Consider the following 15,926-nt stretch of genomic DNA (forward strand, 5'->3'; position numbering starts at 1 on the left):
GAAGGTCCACAGATTACAGAATGCCTCCAGATGTGCATTGGAAACTACTACTGGTCTTCATGGGAACGATCAAAGCGTAGACTGTTTAAGACATTACTCCCATGGAGGAAAGTGCGCATGGTGACTGTTGTATTCCATCCCGATGCAATTTCTGTGATTCATCAACACATTGAAGGTCCACAGATTACAGAATGCCTCCAGATGTGCATCGGAAACTACTACTGGTCTTCCAGGGAACCATCAAAGCGGAGACTGAGTCATAACTCCTATGGAGGAAAGTGCACATGGTGACTGTGGTATTCAATCCCGATGCAATTTCTGTGTTTCTTCAACAATCAGATTGTCCACAGATTACAGAATGCCTCCACATGTGCATCGGAAACTACTACTGGTCTTCCAGGGAACGATCAAAGCGTAGACTGTTTGCGACATTACTCCCATGGAGAAAAGTGGGCATGGTGGTTCTTGTATTCAACCCCGATGCAATTTCTGTGTTTCATCAACACTCTGATGGTCCACAGATTACAGAATGAATCCAGATGTGCATCTGAAACTACTACTTGTCTTCCAGGGAACGATCAAAGCGTAGACTATTTGAGACATTACTCACATGGAGGAAAGCTCGCATGGTGACTGTTGTATTCAATCTCGATGCAATTTCTCTGTTTCATCAACACTCTGATAGTCCACAGATTACAGAATGCCTCCCGATGTGCATCGTGAACTAAAACTGGTCTTCCAGGGAACAATCAAGGCATAGACTGTTTCAGACATTACTCCCATGGAGGAAAGTGCGCATTGTGACTGTTCTATTCAATCCCGATGCAATTTCTGTGTTTCATGAACGCTCTGATAGTCCACAGATTACAGAATGAATCCAGATGTGCATCGGAAACTACTACTGGTCTTCCAGGGAACGATCAAAGCGTTGACAGTTTGAGACATTACTCCCATGGAGGAAAGTGCGCATGGTGACTGTTGTATTCCATCCCGATGCAATTTCTGTGTTTATCGACACTTTGAAGGTCCACAGATAACAGAATGACTCCAGACGTGCATCGGAAACTACTACTGGTCTTCCAGGGAACGATCAAAGCGTAGACTGTTTCAGACGTTACACACATGGAGGAAAGTGCACATGGTGACTGTTGTATTCAGTCCCGATGCAATTTCTGTGTGTCATCAACACTTTGAAGATCCACAGATTACAGAATGCCTCCAGATGTCCATCGGAAACTACTACTGGTCTTCCAGGGAACGATCAAAGCATTAACTGTTCGAGACATTACACCCATGGAGGAAAGTGCGCATGGTGACTGTTGTATTCAATCCCGATGCAATTTCTGTGTTTCATCAAGACTCTGATAGTCCACAGATTACAGAATGCCTCCAGATGTGCATCGGAAACTACTACTGGTCTTCCAGGGAACGATCAAAGCATTAACTACTCGAGACATTACACCCATGGAGGAAAGTGCGCATGGTGACTGTTGTATTCAATCCCGATGCAATTTCTGTGTTTCATCAAGACTCTGATAGTCCACAGATTAAAGAATGCCTATAGATGTGCATCGGAAACTACTACTGGTCTTCCAGGGAACGATCAAAGCATTAACTGTTCGAGACATTACACCCATGGAGGAAAGAGCGCATGGTAACTGTTGTATTCAATCCCGATGCAATTTCTGTGTTTCATCAAGACTCTGATAGTCCACAGATTACAGAATGCCTCCAGATGTCCATCGGAAACTACTACTGGTCTTCCAGGGAAAGATCGAATCGGAGACAGTTTGAGACATTACACCCATGGAGGAAAGGGCCAATGGTGACTATGGTATTCAATCCCGATGCAATTACTGTGTTTCATCAAGACTCTGATAGTCCACAGATTACAGTATGCCTCCAGATGTGCATCGGAAATTACTACTGGTCTTCCAGGGAACGATCAAAGCGTTGACAGTTTGAGACATTACTCCCATGGAGGAAAGTGCGCATGGTGACTGTTGTATTCCATCCCGATGCAATTTCTGTGATTCATCAACACTTTGAAGGTCCACAGATTACAGAATGCCTCCAGATGTGCATCGGAAACTACTACTGGTCTTCCAGGGAACCATCAAAGCGGAGACTGAGACATAACTCCTATGGAGGAAAGTGCACATGGTGACTGTGGTATTCAATCCCGATGCAATTTCTGTGTTTCATCAACACTCAGATTGTCCACAGAATACAGAATGCATCCACATGTGCATCGGAAACTACTACTGGTCTTCCAGGGAACGATCAAAGCGTAGACTCTTTGCGACATTACTCCCATGGAGAAAAGTGGGCATGGTGGTTCTTGTATTCAACCCCGATGCAATTTCTGTGTTTCATCAACACTCTGATGGTCCACAGATTACAGAATGAATCCAGATGTGCATCTGAAACTACTACTTGTCTTCCAGGGAACGATCAAAGCGTAGACTATTTGAGACATTACTCACATGGAGGAAAGCTCGCATGGTGACTGTTGTATTCAATCTCGATGCAATTTCTCTGTTTCATCAACACTCTGATAGTCCACAGATTACAGAATGCCTCCCGATGTGCATCGTGAACTACAACTGGTCTTCCAGGGAACAATCAAGGCATAGACTGTTTCAGACATTACTCCCATGGAGGAAAGTGCGCATTGTGACTGTTCTATTCAATCCCGATGCAATTTCTGTGTTTCATGAACACGCTGATAGTCCACAGATTACAGAATGAATCAAGATGTGCATCGGAAACTACTACTGGTCTTCCAGGGAACGATCAAAGCGTTGACAGTTTGAGACATTACTCCCATAGAGGAAAGTGCGCAATGTGACTGTTGTATTCCATCCCGATGCAATTTCTGTGTTTATCGACACTTTGAAGGTCCACAGATAACAGAATGCCTCCAGATGTGCATCGGAAACTACTACTGGTCTTCCAGGGAACGATCAAAGCTTAGACTGTTTTAGACATTCTCCTATGGAGGAAAGTACTCATGGTGACTGTTGTAATCAATCCCGATGCAGTTTCTATGTTTCATCAACACTCTGATAGTCTAAAGATTACAGAATGCCTCCAGATGAGCATCGGAAACTATTACATTGACTTCCAGGGAACGATCAAAGCGTAGACTGTTTGAGACATTACTCCAATGGAGGAAAGTGCGCATGGTGACAGTTGTATTCAATCCCGATGGAATTTCTGTGTTCTATCAACACTCTGATAGTCCACAGATTACAGAATCCCTCCACATGTGAATCGGAAACTCCTACTGGTCTTCCAGTGAACCATCAAAGCGAAGACTGTTTGAGACATTACTCCCACGGAGGAAAGTGCGCATGGTGACAGTTGAATTCCATCCCGATGCAATTTCTGTGTATCATCAGCACTTTGAAGGTCCACAGATTACAGAATGCCTCCAGATGTGCATTGGAAACTACTACTGGTCTTCATGGGAACGATCAAAGCGTAGACTGTTTGAGACATTACTCCCATGGACGAAAGTGCGCATGGTGACTGTTGTATTCAATCACGATGCAATTTCTGTGTTTCATCAACACTCAGATTGTCCACAGATTACAGAATGCCTCCACATGTGCATCGGAAACTACTACTGGTCTTCCAGGGAACGATCAAAGCGTTGACAGTTTGAGACATTACTCCAATGGAGGAAAGTGCGCATGGTGACAGTTGTATTCAATCCCGATGCAATTTCTGTGTTTCATCAACACTCTGATAGTCCACAGATTACAGAATCCCTCCACATGTGAATCGGAAACTCCTACTGGTCTTCCAGTGAACCATCAAAGCGAAGACTGTTTGAGACATTACTCCCACGGAGGGAAGTGCGCATGGTGACAGTTGAATTCCATCCCGATGCAATTTCTGTGTATCATCAGCACTTTGAAGGTCCACAGATTACAGAAAGCCTCCAGATGTGCATTGGAAACTACTACTGGTCTTCATGGGAACGATCAAAGCGTAGACTGTTTGAGACATTTCTCCCATGGAGGAAAGTGCGCATGGTGACTGTTGTATTCCATCCCGATGCAATTTCTGTGATTCATCAACACTTTGAAGGTCCACAGATTACAGAATGCCTCCAGATGTGCATCGGAAACTACTACTGGTCTTCCAGGGAACCATCAAAGCGGAGACTGAGACATTACTCCTATGGAGGAAAGTGCACATGGTGACTGTGGTATTCAATCCCGATGCAATTTCTGTGTTTCATCAACACTCAGATTGTCCACAGGTTACAGAATGCCTCCACATGTGCATCGGAAACTACTACTGGTCTTCCTGGGAACGATCAAAGCGTAGACTGTTTGCGACATTACTCCCATGGAGAAAAGTGGGCATGGTGGTTCTTGTATTCAACCCCGATGCAATTTCTGTGTTTCATCAACACTCTGATGGTCCACAGATTACAGAATGAATCCAGATGTGCATCTGAAACTACTACTTGTCTTCCAGGGAACGATCAAAGCGTAGACTATTTGAGACATTACTCACATGGAGGAAAGCTCGCATGGTGACTGTTGTATTCAATCTCGATGCAATTTCTCTGTTTCATCAACACTCTGATAGTCCACAGATTACAGAATGCCTCCCGATGTGCATCGTGAACTACAACTGGTCTTCCAGGGAACAATCAAGGCATAGACTGTTTCAGACATTACTCCCATGGAGGAAAGTGCGCATTGTGACTGTTCTATTGAATCCCGATGCAATTTCTGTGTTTCATGAACGCTCTGATAGTCCACAGATTACAGAATGAATCCAGATGTGCATCGGAAACTACTACTGGTCTTCCAGGGAACGATCAAAGCGTTGACAGTTTGAGACATTACTCCCATGGAGGAAAGTGCGCATGGTGACTGTTGTATTCCATCCCGATGCAATTTCTGTGTTTATCGACACTTTGAAGGTCCACAGATAACAGAATGCCTCCAGATGTGCATCGGAAACTACTACTGGTCTTCCAGGGAACGATCAAAGCGTAGACTGTTTCAGACATTACACACATGGAGGAAAGTGCACATGGTGACTGTTGTATTCAGTCCCGATGCAATTTCTGTGTGTCATCAACACTTTGAAGATCCACAGATTACAGAATGCCTCCGGATGTCCATCGGAAACTACTACTGGTCTTCCAGGGAACGATCAAAGCATTAACTGTTCGAGACATTACACCCATGGAGGAAAGTGCGCATGGTGACTGTTGTATTCAATCCCGATGCAATTTCTGTGTTTCATCAAGACTCTGATAGTCCACAGATTACAGAATGCCTCCAGATGTGCATCGGAAACTACTACTGGTCTTCCAGGGATCGATCAAAGCATTAACTACTCGAGACATTACACCCATGGAGGAAAGTGCGCATGGTGACTGTTGTATTCAATCCCGATGCAATTTCTGTGTTTCATCAAGACTCTGATAGTCCACAGATTAAAGAATGCCTATAGATGTGCATCGGAAACTACTACTGGTCTTCCAGGGAACGATCAAAGCATTAACTGTTCGAGACATTACACCCATGGAGGAAAGAGCGCATGGTAACTGTTGTATTCAATCCCGATGCAATTTCTGTGTTTCATCAAGACTCTGATAGTCCACAGATTACAGAATGCCTCCAGATGTCCATCGGAAACTACTACTGGTCTTCCAGGGAAAGATCGAATCGGAGACAGTTTGAGACATTACACCCATGGAGGAAAGGGCCCATGGTGACTATGGTATTCAATCCCGATGCAATTACTGTGTTTCATCAAGACTCTGATAGTCCACAGATTACAGTATGCCTCCAGATGTGCATCGGAAATTACTACTGGTCTTCCAGGGAACGATCAAAGCGTAGACTGTTTGAGACATTACTCCCATGGAGGAAAGTGCGCATGGTGACTGTTGTATTCAATCACGATGCAATTTCTGTGTTCCATCAACACTCTGATAGTCCACAGATTACAGAATGCCTCCGGATGTGCATCGGAAACTACAACTGGTCTTCAAGGGAACGATCAAATCGTAGACAGTTTGAGACATTACTCCCATGGAGGAAAGTGCGCATGGTGACTGTTGTATTCCATCCCGATGCAATTTCTGTGTTTCATCAACACTTTGAAGGTCCACAGATTACAGAATGCCTCCAGATGTGCATCGGAAACTACTACTGGTCTTCCAGGGAACCATCAAAGCGGAGACTGTTTGAGACATTACTCCTACAGAGGAAAGTGCACATGGTGACTGTTGTATTCAATCCCGATGCAATTTCTGTGTTTCATCGACACTCAGATAGTCCACAGATTACAGAATGCCTCCAGATGTGCATCGGAAATTACTACTGGTCTTCCAGGGAACGATCAAAGCGTAGACTGTTTGCGACATTACTCCCATGGAGGAAAGTGGGCTTGGTGATTCTTGTATTCAACCCCGATGCAATTTCTGTGTTTCATCAACACTCTGATGGTCCACAGATTACAGAATGAATCCAGATGTGCATCTGAAACTATCACTTGTTTTCCAGGGAACGATCAAAGCGTAGACTGTTTGAGACATTACTCCCATGGAGGAAAGTGCGAATGGTGACTGTTGTATTCAATCACGATGCAATTTCTGTGTTTCATCAAGACTCTGATAGTCCACAGATTAAAGAATGCCTCCAGATGTGCATCGGAAACTACTATTGGTCTTCCAGGGAACGATCAAACGTAGACTGTTTGAGACATTACTCACATAGAGGAAAGTGCGCATGGTGACCGTTGTATTCAATCCCGATGCAATTTCTGTGTTTCATCAATACTTTGAAGGTCCACAGATTACAGAATGCCTCTAGATATCCATCGGAAACTACTACTGGTCTTCCAGGGAAAGATCGTAGAGTAGATAGTTTGAGACATTACTCCCATGGAGGAAAGTGCGCATGGTGACTGTTGTATTCCATCCAGATGCAATTTCTGTGTTTCATCAACACTCTGATAGTCCACAGATTACAGAATGCCTCCAGACGTGCATCGGAAACTACTACTGGTCTTCCAGGGAACGATCAAAGGGTACACTGTTTGAGACATTACTTACATGGAGGAAAGTGCGCATGGTGGCTGTTGTATTCAATCCCGATGCAATTTCTGTGTTTCATCAAAACTTTGAAGGTCCACAGATTACAGAATGCCTCCAGATGTCCATCGGAAACTACTACTGGTCTTCCAGGGAACGATCAAAACGTAGACAGTTTCAGACATTAATCCCATGGAGGAAAGTGCGCATGGTGACTGTTGTATTCCATACCGATGCAATTTCTGTGATTCATGAACACTTTGAAGGTCCACAGATTACAGAATATCCCCAGATGTGCATCGGAAACTACTACTGGTCTTCCAGGTAACGATCAAGGCGTAAACTGTTTGAGACATACACCCATGGAGGAAAGTGCGCATGGTGACTGTTGTATTCAATACCGATGCAATTTCTGTGTTTCATCAAGTCTCTGATAGTCCACAGATTACAGAATGCCTCCAGATGTGAATCGGAAACTACTACTGGTCTTCCAGGGAACGATCAAAGCGTAGACTGTTTGAGAAATTACTCCCATGGAGGAAAGTGCGCATGTTGACTGTTGTATTCCATACCGATGCAATTTCTGTGTTTCATCAACACTTTGAAGATCCACAGATTACAGAATGCCTCCAGATGTGCATCGGAAACTACTACTGGTCTTCCAGGGAACGATCAAAGCGTAGACTGTTTGAGACATTCTCCTATGGAGGAAAGTACTCATGGTGACTGTTGTATTCAATCCCGATGCAGTTTCTGTGTTTCATCAACACTCTGATAGTTTACAGATTACAGAATGCCTCCAGATGAGCATCGGAAACTATTACATTGACTTCCAGGGAACGATCAAAGCTTAGTCTGTTTGAGACATTACTCCAATGGAGGAAAGTGCGCATGGTGACAGTTGTATTCAATCCCGATGCAATTTCTGTGTTTCATCAACACTCTGATAGTCCACAGATTACAGAATCCCTCCACATGTGAATCGGAAACTACTACTGGTCTTCCAGAGAACCATCAAAGCGTAGACTGTTTGAGACATTACTCCCACGGAGGAAATTGTGCATGGTGACAGTTTAATTCCATCCCGATGCAATTTCTGTGTTTCATCAACACTTTGAAGGTCCAGAGATTACAGAATGCCTCCAGATGTGCATCGGAAACTACTACTGGTCTTCATGGGAACGATCAAAGCGTAGACTGTTTGAGACATTACTCCTATAGAGGAAAGTGCGCACGGTGACTGTTCTATACAAGCCCGATGCAACATCTGTGTTTCATCAAGACTCTGATAGTCCACAGATTACAGTATGCCTCCAGATGTGCATCGGAAACTACTACTGGTCTTCCAGGGAACCATCAAAGCGGAGACTGAGACATTACTCCTATGGAGGAAAGTGCCCATGGTGACTATGTTATTCAATCCCGATGCAATTACTGTGTTTCATCAGCACTCTGATAGTCCACAGATTACAGAATGCCTCCAGATGAGCATCGGAAACTACTACTGGTCCTCCAGGGAACGATCAAAGCGTAGACTGTTTGAGAAATTACTCCCATGGAGGAAAGTGCGCATGTTGACTGTTGTATTCCATACCGATGCAATTTCTGTGTTTCATCAACACTTTGAAGATACACAGATTACAGAATGCCTCCGGATGTGCATCGGAAACTACTACTGGTCTTCAAGGGAACGAACAAAGCGTAGACTGTTTGAGACATTCTCCTATGGAGGAAAGTACTCATGGTGACTGTTGTATTCAATCCCGATGCAGTTTCTGTGTTTCATCAACACTCTGATAGTCTACAGATTACAGAATGCCTCCAGATGAGCATCGGAAACTATTACATTGACTTCCAGGGAACGATCAAAGCTTAGTCTGTTTGAGACATTACTCCAATGGAGGAAAGTGCGCATGGTGACAGTTGTATTCAATCCCGATGCAATTTCTGTGTTTCATCAACACTCTGATAGTCCACAGATTACAGAATCCCTCCACATGTGAATCGGAAACTACTACTGGTCTTCCAGTGAACCATCAAAGCGAAGACTGTTTGAGACATTACTCCCACGGAGGAAAGTGTGCATGGTGACAGTTGAATTCCATCCCGATGCAATTTCTGTGTTTCATCAACACTTTGAAGGTCCAGAGATTACAGAATGCCTCCAGATGTGCATCGGAAACTACTACTGGTCTTCATGGGAACGATCAAAGCGTAGACTGTTTGAGACATTACTCCTATGGAGGAAAGTGCGCACGGTGACTGTTCTATTCAAGCCCGATGCAACATCTGTGTTTCATCAAGACTCTGATAGTCCACAGATTACAGTATGCCTCCAGATGTGCATCGGAAACTACTACTGGTCTTCCAGGGAACCATCAAAGCGGAGACTGAGACATTACTCCTATGGAGGAAAGTGCCCATGGTGACTATGTTATTCAATCCCGATGCAATTACTGTGTTTCATCAACACTCTGATAGTCCACAGATTACAGAATGCCTCCAGATGTGCATCGGAAACTACTACTGGTCTTCCAGGGAACGATCAAAGCGTAGACTGTTTGAGAAATTACTCCCATGGAGGAAAGTGCGCATGTTGACTGTTGTATTCCATACCGATGCAATTTCTGTGTTTCATCAACACTTTGAAGATACACAGATTACAGAATGCCTCCGGATGTGCATCGGAAACTACTACTGGTCTTCAAGGGAACGAACAAAGCGTAGACTGTTTGAGACATTCTCCTATGGAGGAAAGTACTCATGGTGACTGTTGTATTCAATCCCGATGCAGTTTCTGTGTTTCATCAACACTCTGATAGTCTACAGATTACAGAATGCCTCCAGATGTCCATCGGAAACTACTACTGGTCTTCCAGGGAAAGATCGAATCGGAGACAGTTTGAGACATTACACCCATGGAGGAAAGGGCCCATGGTGACTATGGTATTCAATCCCGATGCAATTACTGTGTTTCATCAAGACTCTGATAGTCCACAGATTACAGTATGCCTCCAGATGTGCTTTGGAAATTACTACTGGTCTTCCAGGGAACGATCAAAGCGTAGACTGTTTGAGACATTACTCCCATGGAGGAAAGTGCGCATGGTGACTGTTGTATTCAATCACGATGCAATTTCTGTGTTCCATCAACACTCTGATAGTCCACAGATTACAGAATGCCTCCGGATGTGCATCGGAAACTACAACTGGTCTTCCAGGGAACGATCAAATCGTAGACAGTTTGAGACATTACTCCCATGGAGGAAAGTGCGCATGGTGACTGTTGTATTCCATCCCGATGCAACTTCTGTGTTTCATCAACACTTTGAAGGTCCACAGATTACAGAATGCCTCCAGATGTGCATCGGAAACTACTACTGGTCTTCCAGGGAACCATCAAAGCGGAGACTGTTTGAGACATTACCCCTACAGAGGAAAGTGCACATGGTGACTGTTGTATTCAATCCCGATGCCATTTCTGTGTTTCATCAACACTCAGATAGTCCACAGATTACAGAATGCCTCCAGATGTGCATCGGAAATTACTACTGGTCTTCCAGGGAACGATCAAAGCGTAGACTGTTTGCGACATTACTCCCATGGAGGAAAGTGGGCTTGGTGATTCTTGTATTCAACCCCGATGCAATTTCTGTGTTTCATCAACACTCTGATGGTCCACAGATTACAGAATGAATCCAGATGTGCATCTGAAACTATCACTTGTTTTCCAGGGAACGATCAAATCGTAGACTGTTTGAGACATTTCTCACATGGAGGAAAGCTCGCATGGTGACTGTTGTATTCCATCCCGATGCAACTTCTGTGTTTCATCAACACTTTGAAGGTCCACAGATTACAGAATGCCTCCAGATGTGCATCGTGAACTACAACTGGTCTTTCAGGGAACGATCAAAGCGTAAACTGTTTGAGACATAACACCCATGGAGGAAAGTGCGCATGGTGACTGTTGTATTCAATCCTGATGCAATTTCTGTGTTTCATCAAGACTCTGATAGTCCACAGATTAAAGAATGCCTCCAGATGTGCATCGGAAACTACTATTGGTCTTCCAGGGAACGATCAAACGTAGACTGTTTGAGACATTACTCACATAGAGGAAAGTGCGCATGGTGACCGTTGTATTCAATCCCGATGCAATTTCTGTGTTTCATCAATACTTTGAAGGTCCACAGATTACAGAATGCCTCTAGATATCCATCGGAAACTACTACTGGTCTTCCAGGGAAAGATCGTAGAGTAGATAGTTTGAGACATTACTCCCATGGAGGAAAGTGCGCATAGTGACTGTTGTATTCCATCCAGATGCAATTTCTGTGTTTCATCAACACTCTGATAGTCCACAGATTACAGAATGCCTCCAGACGTGCATCGGAAACTACTACTGGTCTTCCAGGGAACGATCAAAGGGTAGACTGTATGAGACATTACTCACATGGAGGAAAGTGCGCATGGTGGCTGTTGTATTCAATCCCGATGCAATTTCTGTGTTTCATCAAAACTTTGAAGGTCCACAGATTACAGAATGCCTCCAGATGTCCATCGGAAACTACTACTGGTCTTCCAGGGAACGATCAAAACGTAGACAGTTTCAGACATTAATCCCATGGAGGAAAGTGCGCATGGTGACTGTTGTATTCCATACCGATGCAATTTCTGTGATTCATGAACACTTTGAAGGTCCACAGATTACAGAATATCTCCAGATGTGCATCGGAAACTACTACTGGTCTTCCAGGGAACGATCAAGGCGTAAACTGTTTGAGACATACACCCATGGAGGAAAGTGCGCATGGTTACTGTTGTATTCAATCCCGATGCAATTTCTGTGTTTCATCAAGACTCTGATAGTCCACAGATTACAGAATGCCTCCAGATGTGCATCGGAAACTACTACTGGTCTTCCAGGTAACGATCAAGGCGTAAACTGTTTGAGACATACACCCATGGAGGAAAGTGCGCATGGTGACTGATGTATTCAATCCCGATGCAATTTCTGTGTTTCATCAAGTCTCTGATAGTCCACAGATTACAGAATGCCTACAGATGTGAATCGGAAACTACTACTGGTCTTCCAGGGAACGATCAAAGCGTAGACTGTTTGAGAAATTACTCCCATGGAGGAAAGTGCGCATGTTGACTGTTGTATTCCATACCGATGCAATTTCTGTGTTTCATCAACACTTTGAAGATCCACAGATTACAGAATGCCTCCGGATGTGCATCGGAAACTACTACTGGTCTTCCAGGGAACGATCAAAGCGTAGACTGTTTGAGACATTCTCCTATGGAGGAAAGTACTCATGGTGACTGTTGTATTCAATCCCGATGCAGTTTCTGTGTTTCATCAACACTCTGATAGTCTACAGATTACAGAATGCCTCCAGATGAGCATCGGAAACTATTACATTGACTTCTAGGGAACGATCAAAGCTTAGTCTGTTTGAGACATTACTCCAATGGAGGAAAGTGCGCATGGTGACAGTTGTATTCAATCCCGATGCAATTTCTGTGTTTCATCAACTCTCTGATAGTCCACAGATTACAGAATCCCTCCACATGTGAATCGGAAACTACTACTGGTCTTCCAGTGAACCATCAAAGCGAAGACTGTTTGAGACATTACTCCCACGCAGGAAAGTGTGCATGGTGACAGTTGAATTCCATCCCGATGCAATTTCTGTGTTTATCGACACTTTGAAGGTCCACAGATAACAGAATGCCTCCAGATGTGCATCGGAAACTACTACTGGTCTTCCAGGGAACGATCAAAGCGTAGACTGTTTCAGACATTACACACATGGAGGAAAGTGCACATGGTGACTGTTGTATTCAATCCCGATGCAATTTCTGTGTTTCATCAAGACTCTGATAGTCCACAGATTACAGAATGCCTCCAGATGTGCATCGGAAACTACTACTGGTCTTCCAGGGAACACTCAAAGCAATAACTGTTCGAGACATTACACCCATGGAGGAAAGAGCGCATGGTAACTGTTGTATTCAATCCCGATGCAATTTCTGTGTTTCATCAAGACTCTGATAGTCCACAGATTACAGAATGCCTCCAGATGTCCATCGGAAACTACTACTGGTCTTCCAGGGAAAGATCGAATCGGAGACAGTTTGAGACATTACACCCATGGAGGAAAGGGCCCATGGTGATTATGGTGTTCAATCCCGATGCAATAACTGTGTTTCATCAAGACTCTGATAGTCCACAGATTACAGTATGCCTCCAGATGTGCATCGGAAATTACTACTGGTCTTGCAGGGAACGATCAAAGCGTAGACTGTTTGAGACATTACTCCCATGGAGGAAAGTGCGCATGGTGACTGTTATATTCAATCACGATGCAATTTCTGTGTTCCACCAACACTCTGATAGTCCACAGATTACAGAATGCCTCCGGATGTGCATCGGAAACTACAACTGGTCTTCCAGGGAACGATCAAATCGTAGACAGTTTGAGACATTACTCCCATGGCGGAAAGTGCGCATGGTGACTGTTGTATTCCATCCCGATGAAATTTCTGTGTTTCATCAACACTTTGAAGGTCCACAGATTACAGAATGCCTCCAGATGTGCATAGGAAACTACTACTGGTCTTCCAGGGAACCATCAAAGCGGAGACTGTTTGAGACATTACTCCTACAGAGGAAAGTGCACATGGTGACTGTTGTATTCAATCCCGATGCAATTTCTGTGTTTCATCAACACTCAGATAATCCACAGATTACAGAATGCCTCCAGATGTGCATCGGAAATTACTACTGGTCTTCCAGGGAACGATCAAAGCGTAGACTGTTTGCGACATTACTCCCATGGAGGAAAGTGGGCTTGGTGATTCTTGTATTCAACCCCGATGCAATTTCTGTGTTTCATCAACACTCTGATGGTCCACAGATTACAGAATGAATCCAGATGTGCATCTGAAACTATCACTTGTTTTCCAGGGAACGATCAAAGCGTAGACTGTTTGAGACATTTCTCACATGGAGGAAAGCTCGCATGGTGACTGTTGTATTCAATCTCGATGCAATTTCTCTGTTTCATCAGCACTCTGATAGTCCACAGATTACAGAATGCCTCCCGATGTGCATCGTGAACTACAACTGGTCTTTCAGGGAACGATCAAAGCGTAAACAGTTTGAGACATAACACCCATGGAGGAAAGTGCGCATGGTGACTGTTGTATTCAATCCTGATGCAATTTCTGTGTTTCATCAAGACTCTGATAGTCCACAGATTAAAGAATGCCTCCAGATGTGCATCGGAAACCACTATTGGTCTTCCAGGGAACGATCAAACGTAGACTGTTTGAGACATTACTCACATAGAGGAAAGTGCGCATGGTGACCGTTGTATGCAATCCCGATGCAATTTCTGTGTTTCATCAATACTTTGAAGGTCCACAGATTACAGAATGCCTCTAGATATCCATCGGAAACTACTACTGGTCTTCCAGGGAAAGATCGTAGAGTAGATAGTTTGAGACATTACTCCCATGGAGGAAAGTGCGCATGGTGACTGTTGTATTCCATCCAGATGCAATTTCTGTGTTTCATCAACACTCTGATAGTCCACAGATTACAGAATGCCTCCAGACGTGCATCGGAAACTACTACTGGTCTTCCAGGGAACGATCAAAGGGTAGACTGTTTGAGACATTACTCACATGGAGGAAAGTGCGCATGGTGGCTGTTGTATTCAATCCCGATGCAATTTCTGTGTTTCATCAAAACTTTGAAGGTCCACAGATTACAGAATGCCTCCAGATGTCCATCGGAAACTACTACTGGTCTTCCAGGGAACGATCAAAACGTAGACAGTTTCAGACATTAATCCCATGGAGGAAAGTGCGCATGGTGACTGTTGTATTCCATACCGATGCAATTTCTGTGATTCATGAACACTTTGAAGGTCCACAGATTACAGAATATCTCCAGATGTGCATCGGAAACTACTACTGGTCTTCCAGGGAACGATCAAGGCGTAAACTGTTTGAGACATACACCCATGGAGGAAAGTGCGCATGGTTACTGTTGTATTCAATCCCGATGCAATTTCTGTGTTTCATCAAGACTCTGATAGTCCACAGATTACAGAATGCCTCCAGATGTGCATCGGAAACTACTACTGGTCTTCCAGGTAACGATCAAGGCGTAAACTGTTTGAGACATACACCCATGGAGGAAAGTGCACATGGTGACTGTTGTATTCAATCCCGATGCAATTTCTGTGTTTCATCAAGTCTCTGATAGTCCACAGATTACAGAATGCCTCCAGATGTGAATCGGAAACTACTACTGGTCTTCCAGGGAACGATCAAAGCGTAGACTGTTTGAGAAATTACTCCCATGGACGAAAGTGCGCATGTTGACTGTTGTATTCCATACCGATGCAATTTCTGTGTTTCATCAACACTTTGAAGATCCACAGATTACAGAATGCCTCCGGATGTGCATCGGAAACTACTACTGGTCTTCCAGGGAACGATCAAAGCGTAGACTGTTTGAGACATTCTCCTATGGAGGAAAGTACTCATGGTGACTGTTGTATTCAATCCCGATGCAGTTTCTGTGTTTCATCAACACTCTGATAGTCTACAGATTACAGAATGCCTCCAGATGAGCATCGGAAACTATTACATTGACTTCCAGGGAACGATCAAAGCTTAGTCTGTTTGAGACATTACTCCAATGGAGGAAAGTGCGCATGGTGACAGTTGTATTCAATCCCGATGCAATTTCTGTGTTTCATCAACACTCTGATAGTCCACAGATTACAGAATCCCTCCACATGTGAATCGGAAACTACTACTGGTC

This window comes from Schistocerca gregaria, chromosome 10, assembly GCF_023897955.1.
Source record: "Schistocerca gregaria isolate iqSchGreg1 chromosome 10, iqSchGreg1.2, whole genome shotgun sequence".
NCBI lineage: Eukaryota > Metazoa > Arthropoda > Insecta > Orthoptera > Acrididae > Schistocerca > Schistocerca gregaria.